This window comes from Furipterus horrens, unplaced genomic scaffold, assembly GCF_987537825.1.
Source record: "Furipterus horrens unplaced genomic scaffold, mFurHor1.1.pri manual_scaffold_11, whole genome shotgun sequence".
NCBI classification, from domain to species: domain Eukaryota; kingdom Metazoa; phylum Chordata; class Mammalia; order Chiroptera; family Furipteridae; genus Furipterus; species Furipterus horrens.
Window position 1 is genome coordinate 69,587,669 of NW_028327181.1, and position 9,123 is coordinate 69,596,791.

Consider the following 9,123-nt stretch of genomic DNA (forward strand, 5'->3'; position numbering starts at 1 on the left):
TGATGGGTTTTATGGTAACACTGTGCTTAACTTCTTGAGGAAGGGTCAGAGTGTTTTCCAAAGCAGCTGTTCCTTTTTGCATTCCCACCAGCATTGTATGAGGGAGGATGTATTACATCCTCACCTTTTTGGTTATAACCGTCCTAGTTCATGTCGAAGAATAGCTCATTGTGGTTTTGATTTGCATTTTCTCGGTGGCTAATGATGTTGAGCAGCTTTTCGTGTGTTTATCGTCAACTTGTATATTTTCTTTAGAGAAATATTCAGATCCTTTGTTCATTTTCAGATTAAGTTATTGTCTTTATTATTGAGTTGTAAGGGTTCTATATATATTCTGGATACTAGACCCTCATTAGACATATAGTTTACAAATAATTTTTCCCATTCTGTGGACTGTATTTTCACTTTCTTGATGGTGAAACTTTGAAGCACAAAAGTTTTTAATTTTTCTTTTCTTTCTTTTTCTTTAAGGGGGAGAGCATGAATGCAGCCCCCCACTACCACAAATTATGCAGTCAAGTTTCCCACATTTGGGGAAATCACAGGGTCAGCACACCCGGAGTGCAATGGGTGAGCCTCACCCTGGGGAAACCACTTTCATGATCATGGTCTATGCCCTGCCAGGTTAGTATGCAAATTTGTCTGTTTTTCTTTTTGTCCCTTGTGCTTTTGCTGTCTTATTCAAGAAATCACTGCATAATCCAAGATCACAAAGATTTACTCCTGTGTTTTTTAAGAGAGGTTTAGCTCTTGCTAAATGATCTGTTTTGAGGTAATTTTTAGTGTAAAGTGGAACCTAACTTCATTGTTTTGCATGTGAATATTCAATTGTCCCACATCTTCAGTTGAAAAGACTATTCTTTCACCACTAAATTGTCTTGGCATCCTTATTAAAAATCAATTGACCATAAATATAGGAGTTTATTTCAGGACTCCTAATTCTATTCTATTGATCTATATATTCTTATGCCAGTACCACACACTCTTCATAGCTTAGTAGAAGGCTGTGAAATCTGGAAGTGTGACACCTACACCTTTGCTCATCTCTTTCAGGATTCTTTGTCTAATCTCAGTCCCTTGCATTTCCATGTAACTTTAGGATCAGCTTACCAATTTTTATTTAAAAAGTCAGCTGGTATTTTGATGGAGATTGTGTTGAATCGTAAACAATTTGAGGAGTATTGCTATCTTAACAACATTAAGTTTTCTGACCTATGAACATAGGATTTCTTCCCTTTTATTTAGGTCTTCTTTAATTTCCTTCAATAATATGTTACACTTTTCATTGTACATATCTTATAATTCTTTTGATAAATATATTCCTAAGTAGTTCATTTTTTTGATGTTACAAATTGAATTATTTTCTCAATTTCATATTCAGATTGGTCATTGCTAATGCACAGAGATACAATTGAGTTTTGTATACAGTGTATTGTAGTTTTGTATTCTGCAACCTTGGTGATCTCATTAATTAATCCCTAATTATGTGTGTGTGTTGTTTAGAATTTTCTATATACAAGATCATATCATATATGAATAGAGATAGTTTTACTTCTTCCTGTCTGGTCTGGGTGCCTTTTTGTTCCTTTTTCTTGTCTACTTGTCCTGGCTAGAACCTTCAGTATATGTTGAATAGACTTGGTGAGAGCAGACATCCTTATCTTGTTCTTGATCTTAGGGGAAGCTTTCAGTATTTCACCACTAAGTCTAATGTTAGATGGGGGGGTGGAGTTTAAATGCTCTTTATCAAGTTGAAAAAATTTTTAACATGTTTTTATAATGAAAAGGTATTAACTTTTTTTCAAATACTTGTTCTGCATCTATTGAGATGCTGGTGTGTTTTGGGTCCATTATTTTATTAATAAGGGGTGCTATATTTGTTTTCAAATATTAAACCAATCTTGCATTCCTGTGATAAATCCCAGTCTTTTTTATATGTTGCTGGGTTCATTTTGGAAGAGTGTGAAATATCGGTATTAATTCTTTAAGCATTTGGTAGATTTCATTAGTGAAGACCTCTGGGCCTGGAATTTTCTTTGTGGGAAATTTTAAAAGTACTAACACCATCACTCTACTTCTTCTAGGTCTGTTCAGATTACCTGTTTCTTGAAGTCATTTCAGGAGTTTTGTGTCTAACAATTTGTCCATGTTTTCTAGGTTATCTAATTTGATAGCATTAAATAGTATATTCATTCATAGTATTCCTTTATAATACTTTTTATTTCTCTAAGGTCTTTCATTCCTCATTTTAGTAACTTGAGTCTTCTTTTCTTGGTCAATCTAGCTGACGATATGTCAATTTTGTTCATTTCTTCAAAGAGCCAACTTTTAATTTTATTAATTTTTTTCTATTGCTTTTCTGTTAATAGGGTGATAGAAGCTGCTTGGGTCAGGGGAAGCTCAGACTGGGACTATTTCTTTGAGCAGCTGGATTCAAACTCAACTGCTTGTCTATTTCACTGTTAACAGGGTTTTACTTTAGGATCTCCCTCATCCCCGTGACTCCTGGAGTGATGTGACAAAGAAGATAGAGACCACACTATTACTTGGGGACTGTGAGGAACAACTATTCCATTCAATCCAAAAACACTTCTTAACCATTAACAAGCTGTGAAGAAGATACCAAGGGGCAGGGATGAGTAGTCAGAATCAGCCACAGACTTTCCTAAGCACACAGTCTAGTTGGGGAGACACACATGTACACAATCAACTTTAACACAGGTCAGACTACATGAGGGCTGTGATTGACTGTGAGCAAAATGCTCATGGTGGGGCATGGGGCTTGGGGACCTTTAATCTGTGTAGAAGAATTAGGGAACAAAACAGTTGGCATTTGAGGTAAATCTGAAAGCATGGTAGGATTCACGGGGGTTAAAGAAAATGCAGGGAGGGAAGGTTCTTCATCAGAGAGAAGCACAGAAGCCAAGGAAGGGAATGCGGGAAGCCAGGCCTGGCAGGGACAGTGTGCTGTGTAGGGGACAGGCTAGACAGAAAAGCTCGGGCCAGTCTTTGGAGGGGCCTAAAGGGTGTGCTAAGGAGCTAGAGCATTATCCTTAAGAAACTAGGGGCCCTGGCCCATGTGGCTCAGTGGTTTCAATATTGTCTTATACACTGAAAGGTCATGGGTTTGACTCCAAGTCAGGGCACGTGCCTAGGTTGTGGGTTCGGTCCCCAATCAAGGGCATATGGGAGACGACTGATCCGATGTTTCTCTCTCTATCCCTCTCTCCCTCCCTTCCTCTCCCTCTAAAATCAATGAATATATCTTCAGGCAAGGGTTTTAAAAAAAGAAAAAGAAGGAAACTTGTAGCCCACTGAAGGACACTGAGCAGGAGGATGACATGACCAGTCTAGGTAGAAATATGGGGCTGCAACAGAAACCTAAGTTGGTTTATTCAGATTCTATGGTGCCATCCACACACGTAGAAACAGCAGAGACAGCTGCCTTGACCGTTGCTGATTACCCCTCCTTGGGGCCGTCTCCTCCCTAGGGCTCCGTGGCACAGCACTTCCCTGCCTTCCTTTCCACCTCTCTGGCTGCCTTAGCAGGCTTCTCTTCCCCTGCCCATCCTAAGTGTTGGTGTTCCTCCAAGTTCTGTTCTAGATCCTTTTCTCTTTCCACTAGACAGTTCTCCCTCGGAGATCTCACATGTTGCCTTGGCTTCAGTGACCAGCTATGGGTTGGGGACTCCCAAATTTACATGCAGCTTTCTCAGACCTCTCCTTATTTAGACCCATCAGATCTAACTGTCCATTAAACATTTCCATTGAGGTGCTATCTTCATTAAAATTAAGTCCAGCTGTGAGTAGAAGGAAAACACCAAGTAAAATGGCCCTGACAAGGTAGGAGTTTATTTCTCTTTTAGATAAAAGGAGTCCAGAGGTATTAAGTCCAGGCCTGGGATGACAACCTGCGAGTCATACCCCTGAAATCTGTCCCTTTGTCTCCCTCCCCAAGCCACCATCCTCGTCCAGGTCAACTGCAACTCCTTTGTCATTCTTGCTCCTCTCAAATGAATTCTCTACATCTTCACTGTCCAACATGGGAGCCACTTAAACACATGTGGCTACTGAGCACTCAAAAGATAGCCGTTGTGCTATAAATGTAAATTACACATTGGATTATGAAGGTTTAATATGAAAAACTAAACTATCTTATTAAGTTTTCTCTATTGATTCTATGTTAAATGACAATATTTTTGATATACTGAATTCAGCAAAATATATTACTTGAAGTTGCTTTCACCTGCTTCTTTCAACATTTAAAAAAATATATATTTTACTGATTTACACTATTACAGTTGTCCTGACTTTTTTCCCCTTTTGCTTCCCTCCACCCAGCACCCTAAGGCAATCTCCCCATAATTTTTCATGTCCATAGGTTATGCATATAAGTTCTTTGGCTACTCCATTTCCTATACTGTACTTTATACATCCCCATGGCTATTCTGTAACTACCTATTTGTACTTCTTAATCCCCTCACCTCTTCACCCACTCCCCCACACCCACCTCCCATCTGGCAACTATCAGAACACTCTCCATATCCATGCTTCTGTCTTTGTTCTTGTTTGCTTTGTTTTAAAATATATTTTATTTATTATGCTATTACAGTTGTCTCAATTTTCCCCATTTGCCCCCATCTGCCCAGTACACTCCTTCTTTCCAGCAATCTCCCCACCTTAGTTCATGTCCATGGGTCGTGCATATATGTTCTTTGGCTTCTCCATTTCCTATACAATTCTTAACATTCCCCTATCTATTTCGTACCAACCTATTATGCTTCTTAATCCCTGCACCTTTCCCCCACATCATTCTCCCTTTTCCTCTTCCCAGCTGGTAACCCTCCAGATGTTCTCCATATCTATGATTCTGTTCCTGTTCTGGTTGTTTGCTTAGTTTGTTTTTGTTTTTATTTTTTAGATTCAGTTGTTGATAGTTGTGAGTTTATTGTCATTTTAATGTTCATAATTTTCATTTTCTTTTTCTTAAATAAGTCCCTTTAATGTTCATGTAATAATGGCTTGGTGATGATGAATTCCTTTAGCTTTACCTTGTCTGGAAAGCTCTTTATCTGTCCTTCCATCCTGAATGATAGCTTTGTTAGAAAGAGTAATCTAGGTTGTAGGTCCTTGCTTTTCATCACTTTGAATACTTCTTGCCCGTCCCTTTTTGCCTGCAAAGTTTCTTTTGAGAAATCAGCTGATATTCTTATGGGAACTCCTTTGTAGGTAACTGTCTGCTTTTATCTTGCTTCTTTTTATATTCTCTTAATGTTTAATCTTTGGCATTTTAATTATGATGTGTCTCGGTGTGTTTCTGTTTGGTTCCATCTCATTTGGCACACTCTGTGCTTCCTGAACTATTTCCTTCGCTATTTTTTCAAATAACTTTTCAATTTTTTGCTCTTCCTCTTCTCCTTCTGTCATCCTTATGATTCAGATGTTGGTACATTTAAAGTTGTCCCAGAGGTTCTTAAGCCTCTCCTCACTTTTTTGAATTCTTCTTTCTGCTTTCTATCCTGGTTGGTTGATTGTTTTTTTCCATTTGCTCCATATCATTGATTTCATTCCTGGTTTTCTTCTCTTTACTGTTGGTTCCCTGTATATTTTTCTTTATTTCACTTAGTGAATTCGTCATTTCTTCCTTTATTTTGTGGCCATACTCAATGAGTTCTCTGAGCATCCTGATAACCAGTGTTTTGAATTTTGCTTCTGATAAGTTGGCTATCTCCATTTCATTTAGTCCTTTTTCTGGGGTTTTGTTCTTTCATCTGGGCCATATTTCTCTGCCTCCTCAATTTGGTGGCCTCCCTGTGTTTGTTTTTGTTTATTAGGTAGAGCTGCTTCTATTCCCTGTCTTAGTAGCATGGCCTGTGTAGAAAAGGCACCTGTAAATTGTGGGGGGCAGAACCTTAGGTAGTTGCCAGGGTGGGGCAACCTGTTTTACTGCTTTGTGGCAATGTGTATGGTTGGGGTGGGTCTTGGAGAGGGGACAAAGCCACTGCTTGGCTTCTGGAAGCCTACTTGGCACTCGCCCCACTTCCAGTCACCTCACCCACCTCCCATATGCAATTGGCACCCATCAGCTGCTACCATGGGATTTGCATATGTTCTAAGCCCTTGCAGGCCCTTTAGGTGGTGAAAACCCAGCAGTTTCTTCTGCTGCCCCACTTGCCACTTGTTTTTACAGCCAGAGGTAATGGGGGTTTATCTTCCAGGTGCGAGAACCCTGGGCTGTGTGGTCTGGCCTGGGCCTGGCATCATTTGCTCGCAAGATATCCCTCCCAGTTTTTATTCATCACACATGAATGTGGAAACATCCATTCCACCACCGCCGCCACACCACCTTTGTACCCAATCTCTGCAACTCTGCCCCTCCTAACTGTCTGGACTGATGTAGTTTCTTTAAATCCTTGGTTGTTGCACTTCCATACAGCTTAATTTTCTGATGGTTCTGGGTGTTATTTGTTTTTGAAATCTGGTTGTAATTCTTTCTATGGTTGTGTGAGGAGGCAAAGTGTGTCCACCTACACCTCCATCTTAACTGGAAGTCTTTTGTATTTTATATTCAATTGTTGGTAGATATGTTATTGTTGCCATTTTATTGTTCATAGTTTTGATCTTCTTTTTCTTAAATAAATCCCTTTAACATTTCTTCTAATAATGGTTTTGTGATAATGAACTCTTTCAGTTTTTTCTTGTCTAGGAAGCTCCTTATCTGCCCTTCAATTCTAAATGATAGTTTTGCTGGATAGAGTAATCTGAACTGTAGGTCCTTGCTTTTCATGACTTTGAAAATTTCTCGTCAATCCCTTCTAGCGTGCAAAGATTCTTTTGAGAAATCAACTCACAGTCTTATTGGAACTCCCCTGTATGTAACTAACTTCTTTTCTCTTGCTGCTTTTAAGATTCTTTCTTTATCTTTAATCTTTGGCATTTTAATTATGATGTGCCTTGGAGTAAGCCTCTTTGCCTCCATCTTGTTTGGGACTCTGTGTGCTTCCTGGACTTGCATGTCTATTTCCTTTGCCAAATTAGGGAATTTTTTTTTTTTCATTATTTTTTTCAAATAGATTTCCACTTTCTTACTCTTTCTCTTCTCCTTAAGGCATCCCTATGATGTGAATGTTGGACCTGTAGAAGTTGTCCCATGGTTACTTATGCTATCCTCATTTTTTCGAATTATTTTTTCTTCTTCTTGTTCTGATTGGTTGTATTTTTCTTCCTTAGGTTCAAAACCATTGATTTGATTCTAAGCTTCATCCACTCTAGTGTTGTTTCCCTTTAAATTGTTCTTTATTTTAATTCGTTTCCGACTGAATCTCTTTTATGCTGTTGAGGTCTTCACTAAGTTCCTTGTGCATCCCTATAACTAGTGTTTTGAACTTTGCATCTGATAGATTGCTTATCTCCATTTCGTTTAGCTCTTTTTCTGGAGTTTTGATCTGTTTCTTCATTTGGGCCATGCTTCTTTGTCTCCTTGTTTTGGCAGCCTCCCCGTGTTTGTTTCTATGTGTTAGATAAAGCTGCTTTGACTTGCCTTGGTACTGCGGCCTAAGGTAGTAGGTGTCCTGTGGGGTCCGGTGGCACAGCCTCCTCTATCCCTCAAGCTGGATACTCGAGGCGTGCCCTTTGTGTGGGCTGAGTATACCCTCCTCTTGTAGTTGAGCCTTGGTAGCTGTTGGCAGGTCAGTGGGAGAGATTCCCAGGCCAGTCAGGTGCAAGGATTAGCTGTGACCACTTACCAGCAACCTCTGCCCTCCATGGAGGACCAGCTGTGCAGGGGCAGGGTGGTGGTGCTCCCATGTGGTCTGTAGCTGTCCCCTGGCTGTGCTGGTGCTGGGGTTTCCCAGGTGATGCAGGCCAAGTTCAGCCCCTCACCTGTGTTTTGCCTGGGGCCACCATGCATAAACTATAAAGCAATCTGAGATCGTTGCTAATTGTGCTGAACTTGGAGATTCACAGGTGAAGCCAAGCTGGGAATCTAGGCTGGCTGCTGCTGGGCTTGGGGCTCACTGAGAGCAGCTGTTGCTTATTTGATAGGATTTAGGAAATTTTGAAGCCTGAGCCAAGACCAGCCATTCATATGGAAAAGCAGCTTGGATGGGTCCATAAGATGGGTGGGTCAGAGTCTGGGGATCGCCAAGGTGGGTCAAACAGTGTTACTCAGGTTGATGGAGTCTCAGATATGGCACCAGCTTGTCAGCTCTGTGGGGAGAGGGTTTAGAAAAAGGACACTGGCTTCTTCTCGCTTTGATGCCAGACGCTTCAGTTTCTTCTGGTATGCCACTGGTTCCTTTCAAGCTGCCACTCGAGTGCTGAAGCTCAGAGGAAGTGAACCTGAGTAGGTAAGTCCCTGTATGGGTTCTTTAAGATAAACTGCTTGGGGCTCCAGAAATTTCTCCCACTGACTCAATCCCCACTGGTTTTTGCAGCCAGAAGTTGTGGGGACTTATCTTTTTGGCACTGGAACCCTGGGCTGGGGAGCCTGGTGTGGGGCTGGGACTTTTGACTCCTAAGCTATTTCTCCTGAATTTGTATCCACCACACATGGGTGAGGGACCAGCGGGTTCCATGTCTGCGCCCTCCTACCAGTCTGGATGGATGTGGTTTATTTAATCCCATGGTTGTCAGACTTCCATTCAGCTTGGTTTCTGACAGTTCCGCCGATGGTTGTTCTGTATTTTAATTGTAATTTTGGTATGGCTGTGCGAAGAAGTGAGCTGTGTCTGCCTATGTTGGCATCATGACTGGAAGTCTCTTTCCACATGTTTAATGTGGCTACTAGAAATTTTCAAATTAGACACATGGCTCATGTTTGTGGCCCTGCTCCTCACAAAAGCAAAAAGGATCTTTCTGAAACACAAATCTGAACATGTCACACATTTTCTTATAACCTTTCAGTGGCTTAGCGTTGTCTTTAGGATAAAGCTCATTCTACGCAGTGTGGTTTTCAGACCCTCTGGTGACTCTGACTCAGACCCAGCCTCCACCTCCAGCCTTATCTTTCACCACCTCCTCCCTCTGCCTGCCCCTTGCACACTATGCTCCAGCCGCACACACTTCTTTTGGTTTCTTACATGTACCAGGTGTTCTCTAACCTCTGGGCCTTCATACATGCTA

At 40.9% G+C, this 9,123-nt stretch overlaps 1 non-coding gene across 1 annotated transcript; it reads right to left on the bottom strand.

Annotated features, from left to right (window-relative positions):
* Nucleotides 1-469: 469 nt before the first annotated feature.
* Nucleotides 470-632, bottom strand: LOC149998192 (U1 spliceosomal RNA). Its single transcript, XR_016507290.1, has one exon. It is a non-coding gene; the product is annotated as a U1 spliceosomal RNA (small nuclear RNA).
* Nucleotides 633-9,123: the final 8,491 nt, after the last annotated feature.